We start from the raw sequence: 16,970 nt of genomic DNA, 5'->3' as shown, positions 1-16,970 counted from the left end.
AAACTATAGTGACAATGTATGAAGGCTATAGAGGATAGCAAAAGAAAGCTCAAAACATTGCTCGATTACCATATGTTCAAAGTGTCACTGAACCAGTGGGCAAAATTCTCCATTGAGCAGGCATCAATCGAAATTTCCATGGCCCCAACAGGATGAAAGATGTTCCTCACACAACGAAAGACACAGTTGACAAACTACATCCTGCTGGAGTTCACAAAATCAGTTGCAAATGTGGATTGGTGTATGTATGTGAGATGGGCGACGTATCAGCACACAGGTATCTGAACATGAATGACACATCCGAGTACGACATCACACCTGGATCAGTGCAGCAAACAGTCCATTATGGTAAAGCAAGCATATTGTGGAAACAGCTCTTACATTCAGGAGGAAGAAGAGGGAGGCAATAGAAACAGTCAGCCCACTGGCCAGTACGAACAGAAAAGATGGGCACCGACTTCAGTCGTCCTGGTTGCCAACAATAACAGCACTACAGGACAACAGTTAACTTGAAGCCACATACAGAGGTGCACAAGAGACTGCAGTGGCTGTAGGTTAGGTCACGTTACGTTATCACATATTGGCACACTTCAGACAGCACTAAAATTCAAGGAAAAGACACCACATCATAGTTGTCGCATGCTTTTCCATTACCCGATTTCCACAAATCACAACCAGTAATGCAAACATCAAACAAAATGTCGGGTTTTCACCTATGAAAAGAAATAATAGAAACACCAATAACTATTTCTAACATCACTCCCCTTCATCCTAAACAGCCTATCAGAATTAGACAACAGCCAAGCATGCTGGTATATTGAAAATAGAGGTTTCTCACTCAGCAGTAAACAAACCACCCGGAAGAAAGTCACTTCCAATGAGGACCGTACCATCTGTGGTCTTATATTTCTTCACAATGTGGTCACAAGCCCACAAAAATTTTAATGAATGTTTGACAAATACTGGAACGGAGGAACGAAAAGGTATTCTCCTGAGCAACTGTAAGGCATTTTCAACCAGGCCAGGTATGTAAAGACTACTGAGTGCAAAATAAAGTTGAAGGACCATCTCTGATTTCCAAGCAGCCTCATACCACTCCAGTTACAAAAAAAACAAGTGGTGAGAAAAAACATTCACTACATGGTCTCAAGGGGGATAATTGAATGGTCAACCAGCAGGTATAATAAACCACTTGTAGTTCATGGAGAATAACGGTGGCTTCAGGTTGGTGCTGGAAGCAAGTAAGTTGAATGAAGTTGTAGTAAGAGAGAGTGGCAGACTGGCTAACATAGATGAAAATTTGCAAAAGTTCCACTCATGTACATTTCTCACATCTTCTGATAAGACTTGTGGCTATTGGAATATCACTTTGGCCAAGGGATCTAGGCCATGCACACAATTCTTACATCAAGGTAAGTGTTTAGTATACTGGGTGATGCCATTTGCTCTTTACTAGTCTGTGTGCATTTATCAGAGCTGTTGACAACATGCTGGGTGCGAAATTAACTGATGAAATAACAGTCTATGTAGATTACCTCATAGTGAGTGCAGAATGCTTCAAACACTGTAATTTCCTCAATGAAGTGTTGAGAGCCATGTATAGAGGAGGTATGAAACTAACTTCTGTAAATCTGAAGATGTAAAGAAGAAAATTTCATTTGTGGGTTACAGGATTAACAAGGAAGGCATACAGCCTCATGCAGAATAGCTTGCTGCTAGTGCGGGTATCCCACCACCCATGCTGGAGTACAGCTTTCATTTAGTAAGAACATGCGCAGACAAGGCAAATGCAACCATTATATGGGACTCACAAAATTATAAGAAATGAATGGGGGATCTTCCAAGTAAATCCATTTACAGAAACTTCACAGAGATCCAACGTACAAGACAATCAAATCGACACAAGCACTACTAAAGTAAACTAGAATGAATTCTGACACGGCCAGAAGACCCATCTCACAAGTTCCACAGGCACCAAAAAAATTTGGTGCTCTGGAGGTCCACAAAGAGGCCTTTCCTCTACAACCGATTGTGAGTACCATTAATTCACCAACGTACGGTCTAGGGAAGGAACGGGCCCCAAAGCTCCGTCATTTGGTGAGCTAAACATAATAGTACATTAACGACAATAACAATTCGGTGAACCAGTTAAAACAAAACTGTGTCTCAGCCACAGAAATGATGGTTAGCTTCGATGTCAAGTCTTTATTCATGATTGTACCTATACACAACACCATGAACAGGGACGCATGGCACCCGATATCTGCGATCTAGTGCTCCACTGTGTTTAACGAGCACCTTTTTCAGGCGGAAAGGGAAATTTTATGAACAGAGAGGTGGAGTAGCAATGGGCTACCCTCTTTCGCCTATTGCAGTACACATCTTTATGGAAGAATTTGAAGAAACAGCATTCCAGTCTGCACCATTACACACAGATTAATGGCTCGGAGATATACAAAGTACTTTTATCATCTGGCCACATGGAGAGGAAGAGCTACGAAATTTCCAACAGCACCTCAACCATCAGCACGAAGTATCCAATTTACTATGGATATGGAAAAGAATCTCGTACTGCCTTTCCGCGGTCTGGACGTTTACAGAAAGCCTGATGGATAACTGGGCCATAGATAAAATAATAAGCCAACCTGTGCTCACAGCCACCTGCATGCCACATCCCAATATCACCCTACACAGAAGAAACCAAAACTGCTCTCAGGATCAGCGATGAGGAACATCTAAAGGGTGAACTACAAAACCTCCAGTCCATTTTTTGTGCCAACGGTTATAGAGTGAATGTACTACATAAAACTATAGTGACAATGTATGAAGGCTATAGAGGATAGCAAAAGAAAGCACAAAACATTGCTCGATTACCATATGTTCAAAGTGTCACTGAACCAGTGGGCAAAATTCTCCATTGAGCAGGCATCAATCGAAATTTGCGTGGCCCCAACAGGATGAAAGATGTTCCTCACACAACGAAAGACACAGTTGACAAACTACATCCTGCTGGAGTTCACAAAATCAGTTGCAAATGTGGATTGGTGTATGTATGTGAGATGGGCGACGTATCAGCACACAGGTATCTCAACATGAATGACACATCCGAGTATGACATCACACCTGGATCAGTGCAGCAAACAGTCGATTTTGGTAAAGCAAGCACGTTGTGGAAACAGCTCTTACATTCAGGAGGAAGAAGAGGGAGGCAATAGAAACAGCCAGCCCACTGGCCAGTACGAACAAACAAGATGGGCACCGACTTCAGACGTCTTGGTTGCCAACAATAACAGCACTACAGGACAACAGTTAACTTGAAGCCACATACAGAGGCGCACAGGAGACTGCAGTGGCTGTAGGTTAGGTCACGTTACGTTATCACATATTGGCACACTTCAGACAGCACTAGAATTCAAGGAAAAGACACCACATCATAGTTGTCGCCTGCTTTTCCATTACCCGATTTCCACAAATCACAACCAGTAATGCAAACATCAAACAAAATGTCGGGTTTTCACCTATGAAAAGAAATAATAGAAACACCAATAACAATTTCTAACATCACACCCCTTCATCCTAAACAGCCTATCAGAATTACACAACAGCCAAGCATGCTGGTATATTGAAAATAGAGGTTTCTCACTCAGCAGTAAACAAACCACCCGGAAGAAAGTCACTTCCAATGAGGACCGTACCATCTGTGGTCTTACATTTCTTCACAATGTGGTCATAAGCCCACAAAAATTTTAATGAATGTTTTACAAATACTGAAACGGAGGAACGAAAAGGTATTATCCTGAGCAACAGTAAGGCATTTTCATCCAGGCTAGGTTTGTAAAGATTACTGAGTGCAAAATAAAGTTGAAGGATCATCACTGTTTTCCAAGCAGCCTCATATCACTCCAGTTACAAAAAAAACAAGTGGTGAGATAAAACATTCAATACATGGTCTCAAGAGGGATAATTGAATGGTCAACCAGCAGGTATAATAAACCACTTGTAGTTCATGGAGAATAACGGTGGTTTCAGGTTGGTGCTCGAAGCAAGTAAGTTGAATGAAGTTGTAGTAAGAGAGAGTGACAGACTAGCTAACATAGATGAAATTTTCCAAAAGTTCCAATCATGTACATTTCTCACATCTTCTGATATGACTTGTGGCTATTGGAATATCACTTTGGCCAAGGGATCTAGCCCATGCACACAATTCTTACAGCAAGGTAAGTGTTTAGTATACTGTGTGATGCCATTTGCTCTGTACTAGTCTGTGTGCGTTTATCAGAGCTGTTGACAACGTGCTAGGTGCGAAATTAACTGATGAAATAACAGTCTATGTAGATTACCTCATAGTGAGTGCAGAATGCTTCAAACACTGTAATTTCCTCAATGAAGTGTTGAGAGCCATGTATAGAGGAGGTATGAAACTAACTTCTGTAAATCTGAAGATGTAAAGAAGAAAATTTCATTTGTGGGTTACAGGATTAACAAGGAAGGCATACAGCCTCATGCAGAATAGCTTGCTGCTAGTGCGGGTATCCCACCACCCATGCTGGAGTACAGCTTTCATTTAGTAAGAACATGAGCAGACAAGGCAAATGCGACCATTATATTGGACTCACAAGATTATAACAAATGAATGGGGGATCTTCCAAGTAAATCCATTTACAGAAACTTCACAGAGATCCAACATACAAGATAATCAAATCGACACAAGCACTACTAAAGTAAACTAGAATGAATTCTGACACGGCCAGAAGACCCATCTCACAAGTTCCACATGCACCAAAAAAATTTGGTGCTCTGGAGGTCCACAAAGAGGCCTTTCCTCTACAACCGATTTTGAGTACCATTAATTCACCAACGTACGGTCTAGGGAAGGAACGGGCCCCAAAGCTCCGACATTTGGTGAGCTAAACGTAATAGTACATTAACGACAATAGCAATTCGGTGAAACATTTAAAACAAAACTGTATCTCGGCCACAGAAATGATGGTTAGCTTCGATGTCAAGTCTTTATTCATGATTGTACCTATACACGACACCATGAACAGGGACGCATGACACCTGATATCTGCGATCTAGTGCTCCACTGTGTTTAACGAGCACCTTTTTCAGGCGGAAAGGGAAATTTTATGAACAGAAAGGTGGAGTAGCAATGGGCTACCCTCTTTCGCCAATTGCAGTACACATCTTTATGAAAGAATTTCAAGAAACAGCATTCCAGTCTGCACCATTACACACAGATTAATGGCTCGGAGATATACAAAGTACTTTCATCATCTGGCCACATGGAGAGGAAGAGCTACGAAATTTACAACAGCACCTCAACCATCAGCACGAAGTATCCAATTTACTATGGATATGGAAAAGAATCGTGTACTGCCTTTCCGCGGTGCGGACGTTTACAGAAAGCCTGATGGATAACTGGGCCATACATAAAATAATAAGCCAACCTGTGCTCACAGGCACCTGCATGCCACATCCCAATATCACCCTACACAGAAGAAACCAAAACTGCTCTCAGGATCAGCGATGAGGAACATCTAAAGGGTGAACTACAAAACCTCCAGTCCATTTTTTTTGCCAACGGTTATGGAGTGAATGTACTACATGAAACTATAGTGACAATGTATGAAGGCTATAGAGGATAGCAAAAGAAAGCACAAAACATTGCTCGATTACCATATGTTCAAAGTGTCACTGAACCAGTGGGCAAAATTCTCCATTGAGCAGGCATCAATCGAAATTTGCGTGGCCCCAACAGGATGAAAGATGTTCCTCACACAACGAAAGACACAGTTGACAAACTACATCCTGCTGGAGTTCACAAAATCAGTTGCAAATGTGGATTGGTGTATGTATGTGAGATGGGCGACGTATCAGCACACAGGTATCTGAACATGAATGACACACCCGAGTATGACATCACACCTGGATCAGTGCAGCAAACAGTCGATTTTGGTAAAGCAAGCATGTTGTGGAAACAGCTCTTACATTCAGGAGGAAGAAGAGGGAGGCAATAGAAACAGTCAGCCCACTGGCCAGTACGAACAGACAAGATGGGCACCGACTTCAGATGTCTTGGTTGCCAACAATAACAGCACTACAGGACAACAGTTAACTTGAAGCCACATACAGAGGCGCACAGGAGACTGCAGTGGCTGTAGGTTAGGTCACGTTACGTTATCACATATTGGCACACTTCAGACAGCACTAAAATTCAAGGAAAAGACACCACATCATAGTTGTCGCCTGCTTTTCCATTAGCCGATTTCCACAACCAGTAATGCAAACATCAAACAAAATGTTGGGTTTTCACCAATAACTATTTCTAACATCGCTCCCATTCATCCTAAAGAGCCTATCAGAATTACACAACAGCCAAGCATGCTGGTATATTGAAAATAGCGGCTTCTCACTCAGCAGTAAACAAACCACCTGGAAGAAAGTCACTTCCAATGAGGACCGTACCATCTGTGGTCTTATATTTCTTCACAATGTGGTCACAAGCCCACAAAAATTTTAATGAATGTTTTACAAATACTGAAACGGAGGAACGAAAAGGTATTCTCCTGAGCAACTGTAAGGCATTTTCAACCAGGCCAGGTTTGTAAAGATTACTGAGTGCAAAATAAAGTTGAAGGATCATCACTGTTTTCCAAGCAGCCTCATATCACTCCAGTTACAAGAAAAACAAGTGGTGAGATAAAACATTCAATACATGGTCTCAAGGGGGATAATTGAATGGTCAACCAGCAGGTATAATAAACCACTTGTAGTTCATGGAGAATAACGGTGGTTTCAGGTTGGTGCTGGAAGCAAGTAAAATGAATGAAGTTGTAGTAAGAGAGAGTGACAGACTAGCTAACATAGATGAAATTTTGCAAAAGTTCCAATCATGTACATTTCTCACATCTTTTGATATGACTTGTGGCTATTGGAATATCACTTTGGCCAAGGGATCTAGGCCATGCACACAATTCTTACATCAAGGTAAGTGTTTAGTATACTGTGTGATGCCATTTGCTCTTTACTAGTCTGAGTGCGTTTATCAGAGCTGTTGACAACGTGCTAGGTGCAAAATTATCTGATGAAATAACAGTCTATGTAGATTACCTCATAGTGAGTGCAGAAAGCTTCAAACACTGTAATTTCCTCAATGAAGTGTTGAGAGCCATGTATAGAGGAGGTATGAAACTAACTTCTGTAAATCTGAAGATGTAAAGAGGAAAATTTCATTTGTGTGTTACAGGATTAACAAGGAAGGCATACAGCCTCATGCAGAATAGCTTGCTGCTAGTGCGGGTTTCCCACCACCCATGCTGGAGTACACCTTTCATTTAGTAAGAACATGAGCAGACAAGGCAAATGCGACCATTATATTGGACTCACAAGATCATAACAAATGAATGGGGGATCTTCCAAGTAAATCCATTTACAGAAACTTCACAGAGATCCAACGTACAAGACAATCAAATCGACACAAGCACTACTAAAGTAAACTAGAATGAATTCTGACACGGCCAGAAGACCCATCTCACAAGTTCCACAGGCACCAAAAAAATTTGGTGCTCTGGAGGTCCACAAAGAGGCCTTTCCTCTACAACCGATTGTGAGTACCATTAATTCACCAACGTACGGTCTAGGGAAGGAACGGGCCCCAAAGCTCTGACATTTGGTCAGCTAAACATAATAGTACATTAACAACAATAGCAATTCGGTGAAACATTTAAAACAAAACTGTATCTCGGCCACAGAAATTATGGTTAGCTTCGATGTCAAGTCTTTATTCATGATTGTACCTATACACGACACCATGAACAGGGACGCAAAGCACCCGATATCTGCGCTCTTGTGCACCACTGTGTTTAACGAGCACCTTTTTCAGGCGGAAAGGGAAATTTTAGGAACAGAGAGGTGGAATAGCAATGGGCTACCCACTTTTTCCTATTGCAGTACACATCTTTATGAAAGAATTTCAAGAAACAGCATTCCAGTCTGCACCATTAGATACAGATTAATGGCTCGGAGATATACAAAGTACTTTTATCATCTGGTCACATGGAGAGGAAGAGCTACGTAATTTCCAACAGCACCTCAACCATCAGCACGAAGTATCCAATTTACTATGGATATGGAAAAGAATCGCGTACTGCCTTTCCTCGGTGTGGACGTTTACAGAAAGCCTGATGGATAACTGGGCCATAAATAAAATAATAAGCCAACCTGTGCTCACAGGCACCTGCATGCCACATCCTAATATCAAGCTACACAGATGAAACCAAAACTGCTCTCAGGATCAGCGATGAGGAACATCTAAAGGGTGAACTACAAAACCTCCAGTCCATTTTTTTTGCCAACGGTTATGGAGTGAATGTACTACATAAAACTATAGTGACAATGTATGAAGGCTATAGAGGATAGCAAAAGAAAGCACAAAACATTGCTCGATTACCATATGTTCAAAGTGTCACTGAACCAGTGGGCAAAATTCTCCATTGAGCAGGCATCAATCAAAATTTGCGTCGCCCCAACAGGATGAAAGATGTTCCTCACACAACGAAAGACACAGTTGACAAACTACATCCTGCTGGAGTTCACGAAATCAGTTGCAAATGTGGATTGGTGTATGTATGTGAGATGGGCGACGTATCAGCACACAGGTATCTGAACATGAATGACACATCCGAGTATGACATCACACCTGGATCAGTGCAGCAAACAGTCGATTTTGGTAAAGCAAGCATTTTGTGGAAACAACTCTTACATTCAGGAGGAAGAAGAGGGAGGCAATAGAAACAGTCAGCCCACTGGCCAGTACGAACAGACAAGATGGGCACCGACTTCAGACGTCTTGGTTGCCAACAATAACAGCACTACAGGACAACAGTTAACTTGAGGCCACATACAGAGGCGCACAGGAGACTGCAGTGGCTGTAGGTTAGGTCACGTTACGTTATCACATATTGGCAAACTTCAGACAGCACTAAAATTCAAGGAAAAGACACCACATCATAGTTGTCGCCTGCTTTTCCATTAGCCGCTTTCCACAACCAGTAATGCAAACATCAAACAAAATGTTGGGTTTTCACCAATAACTATTTCTAACATCGCTCCCATTCATCCTAAAGAGCCTATCAGAATTACACAACAGCCAAGCATGCTGGTATATTGAAAATAGCGGCTTCTCACTCAGCAGTAAACAAACCACCTGGAAGAAAGTCACTTCCAATGAGGACCGTACCATCTGTGGTCTTATATTTCTTCACAATGTGGTCACAAGCCCACAAAAATTTTAATGAATGTTTTACAAATACTGAAACGGAGGAACGAAAAGGTATTCTCCTGAGCAACTGTAAGGCATTTTCAACCAGGCCAGGTTTGTAAAGATTACTGAGTGCAAAATAAAGTTGAAGGATCATCACTGTTTTCCAAGCAGCCTCATATCACTCCAGTTACAAGAAAAACAAGTGGTGAGATAAAACATTCAATACATGGTCTCAAGGGGGATAATTGAATGGTCAACCAGCAGGTATAATAAACCACTTGTAGTTCATGGAGAATAACGGTGGTTTCAGGTTGGTGCTGGAAGCAAGTAAAATGAATGAAGTTGTAGTAAGAGAGAGTGACAGACTAGCTAACATAGATGAAATTTTGCAAAAGTTCCAATCATGTACATTTCTCACATCTTTTGATATGACTTGTGGCTATTGGAATATCACTTTGGCCAAGGGATCTAGGCCATGCACACAATTCTTACATCAAGGTAAGTGTTTAGTATACTGTGTGATGCCATTTGCTCTTTACTAGTCTGAGTGCGTTTATCAGAGCTGTTGACAACGTGCTAGGTGCAAAATTATCTGATGAAATAACAGTCTATGTAGATTACCTCATAGTGAGTGCAGAAAGCTTCAAACACTGCAATTTCCTCAATGAAGTGTTGAGAGCCATGTATAGAGGAGGTATGAAACTAACTTCTGTAAATCTGAAGATGTAAAGAAGAAAATTTCATTTGTGGGTTACAGGATTAACAAGGAAGGCATACAGCCTCATGCAGAATAGCTTGCTGCTAGTGCGGGTTTCCCACCACCCATGCTGGAGTACAGCTTTCATTTAGTAAGAACATGAGCAGACAAGGCAAATGCGACCATTATATTGGACTCACAAGATCATAACAAATGAATGGGGGATCTTCCAAGTAAATCCATTTACAGAAACTTCACAGAGATCCAACGTACAAGACAATCAAATCGACACAAGCACCACTAAAGTAAACTAGAATGAATTCTGACACGGCCAGAAGACCCATCTCACAAGTTCCACAGGCACCAAAAAAATTTGGTGCTCTGGAGGTCCACAAAGAGGACTTTCCTCCACAACCGATTGTGAGTACCATTAATTCACCAACGTACGGTCTAGGGAAGGAACGGGCCCAAAAGCTCCGACATTTGGTGAGCTAAACATAATAGTATATTAACGACAATAGCAATTCGGTGAAACATTTAAAACAAAACTGTATCTCGGCCACAGAAATGATGGTTAGCTTCGATGTCAAGTCTTTATTCATGATTGTACCTATACACGAACAGGGACGCATGGCACCCGATATCTGCGATCTAGTGCTCCACTGTGTTTAACGAGCACCTTTTTCAGGCGGAAAGGGAAATTTTAGGAACAGAGAGGTGGAATAGCAATGGGCTACCCACTTTTGCCTATTGCAGTACACATCTTTATGAAAGAATTTCAAGAAACAGCATTCCAGTCTGCACCATTAGATACAGATTAATGGCTCGGAGATATACAAAGTACTTTTATCATCTGGTCACATGGAGAGGAAGAGCTACGAAATTTCCAACAGCACCTCAACCATCAGCACGAAGTATCCAATTTACTATGGATATGGAAAAGAATCGCGTACTGCCTTTCCTCGGTGTGGACGTTTACAGAAAGCCTGATGGATAACTGGGCCATAAATAAAATAATAAGCCAACCTGTGCTCACAGGCACCTGCATGCCACATCCTAATATCAAGCTACACAGATGAAACCAAAACTGCTCTCAGGATCAGCGACGAGGAACATCTAAAGGGTGAACTACAAAACCTCCAGTCCATTTTTTGTGCCAACGGTTATGGAGTGAATGTACTACATAAAACTATAGTGACAATGTATGAAGGCTATAGAGGATAGCAAAAGAAAGCTCAAAACATTGCTCGATTACCATATGTTCAAAGTGTCACTGAACCAGTGGGCAAAATTCTCCATTGAGCAGGCATCAATCGATATTTGCGTGGCCCCAACAGGATGAAAGATGTTCCTCACACAATGAAAGACACAGTTGACAAACTACATCCTGCTGGAGTTCACAAAATCAGTTGCAAATGTGGATTGGTGTATGTATGTGAGATGGGCGACGTATCAGCACACAGGTATCTGAACATGAATGACACATCCGAGTACGACATCACACCTGGATCAGTGCAGCAAACAGTCCATTTTGGTAAAGCAAGCATATTGTGGAAACAGCTCTTACATTCAGGAGGAAGAAGAGGGAGGCAATAGAAACAGTCAGCCCACTGGCCAGTACGAACAGAAAAGATGGGCACCGACTTCAGTCGTCTTGGTTGCCAACAATAACAGCACTACAGGACAACAGTTAACTTGAAGCCACATACAGAGGTGCACAAGAGACTGCAGTGGCTGTAGGTTAGGTCACGTTACGTTATCACATATTGGCACACTTCAGACAGCACTAAAATTCAAGGAAAAGACACCACATCATAGTTGTCGCATGCTTTTCCATTACCCGATTTCCACAAATCACAACCAGTAATGCAAACATCAAACAAAATGTCGGGTTTTCACCTATGAAAAGAAATAATAGAAACACCAATAACTATTTCTAACATCACTCCCCTTCATCCTAAACAGCCTATCAGAATTAGACAACAGCCAAGCATGCTGGTATATTGAAAATAGAGGTTTCTCACTCAGCAGTAAACAAACCACCCGGAAGAAAGTCACTTCCAATGAGGACCGTACCATCTGTGGTCTTATATTTCTTCACAATGTGGTCACAAGCCCACAAAAATTTTAATGAATGTTTTACAAATACTGGAACGGAGGAACGAAAAGGTATTCTCCTGAGCAACTGTAAGGCATTTTCAACCAGGCCAGGTTTGTAAAGATTACTGAGTGCAAAATAAAGTTGAAGGATCATCTCTGATTTCCAAGCAGCCTCATACCACTCCAGTTACAAAAAAAAACAAGTGGTGAGAAAAAACATTCAATACATGGTCTCAAGGGGGATAATTGAATGGTCAACCAGCAGGTATAATAAACCACTTGTAGTTCATGGAGAATAACGGTGGTTTCAGGTTGGTGCTGGAAGCAAGTAAGTTGAATGAAGTTGTAGTAAGAGAGAGTGGCAGACTAGCTAACATAGATGAAAATTTGCAAAAGTTCCACTCATGTACATTTCACACATCTTCTGATAAGACTTGTGGCTATTGGAATATCACTTTGGCCAAGGGATCTAGGCCATGCACACAATTCTTACATCAAGGTAAGTGTTTAGTATACTGGGTGATGCCATTTGCTCTTTACTAGTCTGTGTGCATTTATCAGAGCTGTTGACAACATGCTGGGTGCGAAATTAACTGATGAAATAACAGTCTATGTAGATTACCTCATAGTGAGTGCAGAATGCTTCAAACACTGTAATTTCCTCAATGAAGTGTTGAGAGCCATGTATAGAGGAGGTATGAAACTAACTTCTGTAAATCTGAAGATGTAAAGAAGAAAATTTCATTTGTGGGTTACAGGATTAACAAGGAAGGCATACAGCCTCATGCAGAATAGCTTGCTGCTAGTGCGGGTATCCCACCACCCATGCTGGAGTACAGCTTTCATTTAGTAAGAACATGAGCAGACAAGGCAAATGCAACCATTATATTGGACTCACAAGATTATAAGAAATGAATGGGGGATCTTCCAAGTGAATCCATTTACAGAAACTTTACAGAGATCTAACGTACAAGACAATCAAATCGACACATGCAGTACTAAAGTAAACTAGAATGAATTCTGACACGGCCAGAAGACCCATCTCACAAGTTCCACAGGCACCAAAAAGTTTGGTGCTCTGGAGGTCCACAAAGTGGCGTTTCCTCTACAACCGATTGTGAGTACCATTAATTCACCAACGTACGGTCTAGGCAAGGAACGGGCCCCAAAGCTCCGTCATTTGGTGAGCTAAACATAATAGTACATTAATGACAATAGCAATTCGGTGAAACAGTTAAAACAAAACTGTATCTCAGCCACAGAAATGATGGTTAGCTTTGATGTCAAGTCTTTATTCATGATTGTACCTATACACAACACCATGAACAGGGACGCATGGCACCCGATATCTGCGATCTAGTGCTCCACTGTGTTTAACGAGCACCTTTTTCAGGCGGAAAGGGAAATTTTATGAACAGAGAGGTGGAGTAGCAATGGGCTACCCTCTTTCGCCTATTGCAGTACACATCTTTATGGAAGAATTTGAAGAAACAGCATTCCAGTCTGCACCATTACACACAGATTAATGGCTCGGAGATATACAAAGTACTTTTATCATCTGGCCACATGGAGAGGAAGAGCTACGAAATTTCCAACAGCACCTCAACCATCAGCACCAAGTATCCAATTTACTATGGATATGGAAAAGAATCTCGTACTGCCTTTCCGCGGTCTGGACGTTTACAGAAAGCCTGATGGATAACTGGGCCATAGATAAAATAATAAGCCAACCTGTGCTCACAGGCACCTGCATGCCACATCCCAATATCACCCTACACAGAAGAAACCAAAACTGCTCTCAGGATCAGCGATGAGGAACATCTAAAGGGTGAACTACAAAACCTCCAGTCCATTTTTTGTGCCAACGGTTATGGAGTGAATGTACTACATAAAACTATAGTGACAATGTATGAAGGCTATAGAGGATAGCAAAAGAAAGCACAAAACATTGCTCGATTACCATATGTTCAAAGTGTCACTGAACCAGTGGGCAAAATTCTCCATTGAGCAGGCATCAATCGAAATTTGCGTGGCCCCAACAGGATGAAAGATGTTCCTCACACAACGAAAGACACAGTTGACAAACTACATCCTGCTGGAGTTCACAAAATCAGTTGCAAATGTGGATTGGTGTATGTATGTGAGATGGGCGACGTATCAGCACACAGGTATCTCAACATGAATGACACATCCGAGTATGACATCACACCTGGATCAGTGCAGCAAACAGTCGATTTTGGTAAAGCAAGCACGTTGTGGAAACAGCTCTTACATTCAGGAGGAAGAAGAGGGAGGCAATAGAAACAGCCAGCTCACTGGCCAGTACGAACAAACAAGATGGGCACCGACTTCAGATGTCTTGGTTGCCAACAATAACAGCACTACAGGACAACAGTTAACTTGAAGCCACATACAGAGGCGCACAGGAGACTGCAGTGGCTGTAGGTTAGGTCACGTTACGTTATCACATATTGGCACACTTCAGACAGCACTAGAATTCAAGGAAAAGACACCACATCATAGTTGTCGCCTGCTTTTCCATTACCCGATTTCCACAAATCACAACCAGTAATGCAAACATCAAACAAAATGTCGGGTTTTCACCTATGAAAAGAAATAATAGAAACACCAATAACAATTTCTAACATCACACCCCTTCATCCTAAACAGCCTATCAGAATTACACAACAGCCAAGCATGCTGGTATATTGAAAATAGAGGTTTCTCACTCAGCAGTAAACAAACCACCCGGAAGAAAGTCACTTCCAATGAGGACCGTACCATCTGTGGTCTTACATTTCTTCACAATGTGGTCATAAGCCCACAAAAATTTTAATGAATGTTTTACAAATACTGAAACGGAGGAACGAAAAGGTATTCTCCTGAGCAACAGTAAGGCATTTTCATCCAGGCCAGGTTTGTAAAGATTACTGAGTGCAAAATAAAGTTGAAGGATCATCACTGTTTTCCAAGCAGCCTCATATCACTCCAGTTACAAAAAAAACAAGTGGTGAGATAAAACATTCAATACATGGTCTCAAGAGGGATAATTGAATGGTCAACCAGCAGGTATAATAAACCACTTGTAGTTCATGGAGAATAACGGTGGTTTCAGGTTGGTGCTCGAAGCAAGTAAGTTGAATGAAGCTGTAGTAAGAGAGAGTGACAGACTAGCTAACATAGATGAAATTTTGCAAAAGTTCCAATCATGTACATTTCTCACATCTTCTGATATGACTTGTGGCTATTGGAATATCACTTTGGCCAAGGGATCTAGCCCATGCACACAATTCTTACAGCAAGGTAAGTGTTTAGTATACTGTGTGATGCCATTTGCTCTGTACTAGTCTGTGTGCGTTTATCAGAGCTGTTGACAACGTGCTAGGTGCGAAATTAACTGATGAAATAACAGTCTATGTAGATTACCTCATAGTGAGTGCAGAATGCTTCAAACACTGTAATTTCCTCAATGAAGTGTTGAGAGCCATGTATAGAGGAGGTATGAAACTAACTTCTGTAAATCTGAAGATGTAAAGAAGAAAATTTCATTTGTGGGTTACAGGATTAACAAGGAAGGCATACAGCCTCATGCAGAATAGCTTGCTGCTAGTGCGGGTATCCCACCACCCATGCTGGAGTACAGCTTTCATTTAGTAAGAACATGAGCAGACAAGGCAAATGCGACCATTATATTGGACTCACAAGATTATAACAAATGAATGGGGGATCTTCCAAGTAAATCCATTTACAGAAACTTCACAGAGATCCAACATACAAGATAATCAAATCGACACAAGCACTACTAAAGTAAACTAGAATGAATTCTGACACAGCCAGAAGACCCATCTCACAAGTTCCACATGCACCAAAAAAAATTTGGTGCTCTGGAGGTCCACAAAGAGGCCTTTCCTCTACAACCGATTTTGAGTACCATTAATTCACCAACGTACGGTCTAGGGAAGGAACGGGCCCCAAAGCTCCGACATTTGGTGACCTAAACATAATAGTACATTAACGACAATAGCAATTCGGTGAAACATTTAAAACAAAACTGTATCTCGGCCACAGAAATGATGGTTAGCTTCGATGTCAAGTCTTTATTCATGATTGTACCTATACACGACACCATGAGCAGGGACGCATGGCACCTGATATCTGCGATCTAGTGCTCCACTGTGTTTAACGAGCACCTTTTTCAGGCGGAAAGGGAAATTTTATGAACAGAGAGGTGGAGTAGCAATGGGCTACCCTCTTTCGCCAATTGCAGTAGACATCTTTATGGAAGAATTTGAAGAAACAGCATTCCAGTCTGCACCATTACACACAGATTAATGGCTCGGAGATATACAAAGTACTTTCATCATCTGGCCACATGGAGAGGAAGAGCTACGAAATTTACAACAGCACCTAAACCATCAGCACGAAGTATCCAATTTACTATGGATATCGAAAAGAATCGCGTACTGCCTTTCCGCGGTGCGGACGTTTACAGAAAGCCTGATGGATAACTGGGCCATACATAAAATAATAAGCCAACCTGTGCTCACAGGCACCTGCATGCCACATCCCAATATCACCCTACACAGAAGAAACCAAAACTGCTCTCAGGATCAGCGATGAGGAACATCTAAAGGGTGAACTACAAAAACCTCCAGTCCATTTCTTGTGCCAACGGTTATGGAGTGAATGTACTACATGAAACTATAGTGACAATGTATGAAGGCTATAGAGGATAGCAAAAGAAAGCACAAAACATTGCTCGATTACCATATGTTCAAAGTGTCACTGAACCAGTGGGCAAAATTCTCCATTGAGCAGGCATCAATCGAAATTTGCGTGGCCCCAACAGGATGAAAGATGTTCCTCACACAACGAAAGACACAGTTGACAAACTACATCCTGCTGGAG

This window comes from Schistocerca cancellata, chromosome 5 (genome assembly GCF_023864275.1).
Source record: "Schistocerca cancellata isolate TAMUIC-IGC-003103 chromosome 5, iqSchCanc2.1, whole genome shotgun sequence".
Lineage (NCBI taxonomy): Eukaryota > Metazoa > Arthropoda > Insecta > Orthoptera > Acrididae > Schistocerca > Schistocerca cancellata.
This window is presented reverse-complemented; position numbering follows the sequence as displayed.